The sequence below is a fragment of the Larus michahellis genome, chromosome 7, assembly GCF_964199755.1.
Source record: "Larus michahellis chromosome 7, bLarMic1.1, whole genome shotgun sequence".
NCBI lineage: Eukaryota > Metazoa > Chordata > Aves > Charadriiformes > Laridae > Larus > Larus michahellis.
This window is the reverse complement of record NC_133902.1, coordinates 8,048,957-8,051,324: the sequence shown is the minus strand read 5'-3', so window position 1 is coordinate 8,051,324 and position 2,368 is coordinate 8,048,957.

Genomic DNA, 2,368 nt, shown 5'->3' with positions numbered 1-2,368 from the left:
TCGTTGGGTTTTATTTTACTGGAACTGGTATGAGAGCTGTTGGGTGAAGAGGTCCCTGTCCTGTCTCCCCCCCGTCAGCCCAGCTGGCCCCAGCTGGCGCTACAAGCAGTTAAGATTTGTACCCAAAATCCTGCCATCTGTGTGCCTGCGGTGATGGATCGCTCACTCAGACGGTGGAACGGCCATCCCTCGGTAGGGTGTGCATGGCCATGGGTGGCCACAGTGTTGTCCCCAAGCGGGGTCATTTACCCGGTGTGCAAGACACAATGGCGCTGGCCACCCCCCCCCCCCGCCCCGTGCCACCCCTGGTCCCCACCTCACCCCCGAGCCTGGCGCGGGCACAGATGGAGCGTTTTGACCCAACCGCCTTTTCCTGACCTGACTTCTCTGGCTCCTCTAACACAGCGCGTTGCCTTGGAGCCTGGCGATTAAAGGGAAGAGGAGCAGCAAAGAGGCGCCGACCCTGGCATGGGCGCTGGAAACCCGTTGCCTTCCCTGCTTGGGAGATGCCCTGTGAAAGGGGAAAAACCTGCCGCTTGGGTATTTTGATGCTATTCAAGGGCAACATCCCAGCCCCACTTCCCCACTGTCTCCTGCTCTCCTACTTACCTTGGAAAAGTCTCTTTTCCGTCTCCTCCTGGCTGGCTAAAGGATGGCAGTTCCTGCCTTTCCAGAGATCTCTTCTCCCCAACGTTTTCCAGATGGTCAAATTATTTAGCACTGCCCAAAGCACAGGGCTCGGCAACAGCTCGGGTTTGGGGAGTTCCGTGTTCGGTCAAAGCAGGTCACATTCATGGTCCCGTTTGGGTACCTTTGGGGCAAAAGAACGTCACTAAAGTTCTGGGGGATATGTTGCTGATCTCGGGATGGTGACAGCAGGTACCAGTGTATTTGGCTCACGTACTGCTTTTTTGTACATGTCACGGCATGGGAGACTCGGCAAGAGGAAAGGGAGTTTGGCTGTTTGTTTAATGTTAAAACTGGGAAAAACATTCCCAAGGATTTACAGTTTACTTTGTCCCTTCCCTTGGCATTCCCAGTCTGTGCAGTCTCAATTTCTACAGATTTTAATCTTCAACATGTAATTTATAACTGCTGCTTTTCTTTACCTAGAAAATATTACTATTTAATTTAGTGGTCACATTCATACAGCCACTGTTGCGCATTTATCTCATCTCTCTCGCGGCGAGAAGCCGATGGGTGTAGATACAGGCAGTTGCATGACCTTTACAGTCTCACCCAGAGTCCGGGGACGCAGATTTAAGATTGTTTCAAGTCATTTTGATTTTATTACAAACCAAAACACTTCATGTTCAATGGCACCTCAGGTACACAGGATAATTACTCTTGGGGGGGAAAAACCACCCCCAAACCTAAACACCTTAAACAGGTATCAGTATAGTTAGAGCTCAGTTAGGCTTTTCCACAGGAGATCCCAAACTTGAGAGCACCCAACATCCCACCTGCTTTGTCTGTTCGGTCACTTATGGGATGTTATTTCAGCCTTATACGTTAGCAATGGAAGCTGTCTGATAAAGACTTTACTGTCTAGTGGATCACGCCAAGCTGCATCTGAAAAGAACCGTCTTCATCATCCAACCGTATTTGGAAACACAAATGCTTTGTACCGAAGTCGTACAATGGATCATCTGACGTGACGGGGTGTCGCGTGTGTGTAGGAACTTGTTGCACCTCGTCATTGCTTTGTTGGTCGGTTGGGCACATTGCTGTTATTGGGGTGAACTGAGCGAGGGAGGCCCTGGAACAGGAGGGCAGGGAAGGGCTGTGCGAGCTCCGGGCAGTTTGTCGCACTCTCCGCTTGTTATCTTTTCTGAGAGAACGTCGGGGTACGGAGCGTCTCTTTATTTACATTCCGAAAGGCTGCTCTGGGTGTAACATCCAGCCTTTCCAACGAGCCCGAGCAACGAAGACTGAAACTGAGGGATTATATATAACTTGACAATCCCAATTGAAGTAGCGAGCAGATGAAGCTTATTGGTTTGTACAGTGCACTCATGCTGTGATATGTGCTAATATCACATAAAAGTAACAACTGTTGAGGATCTTCCCTGCCACGTCCTTTCCCATCCTTTATCACAATTAAGTTAAAAAGACTGGACCACTGCAAGGTCTATTTTTATACCCTCGGGCATGTGCTACCTCCTTTGAAAGCCAACACTGTTTTAGGAAGTACAAGAAAGGAGGGGACTGCGTTTCTATACCCCTGTACTCACACAAAGTCAAAGTGTGACTCTCATTACGTGCTGCTCTTCTGCGCTTATTCTGGGTCGCTGTCAGCATAAAAGTACCGTGATTCTCTTTTTAGTTACAAGAGGTGTTAGAAACGAATGCCCATTCACATTTAAGA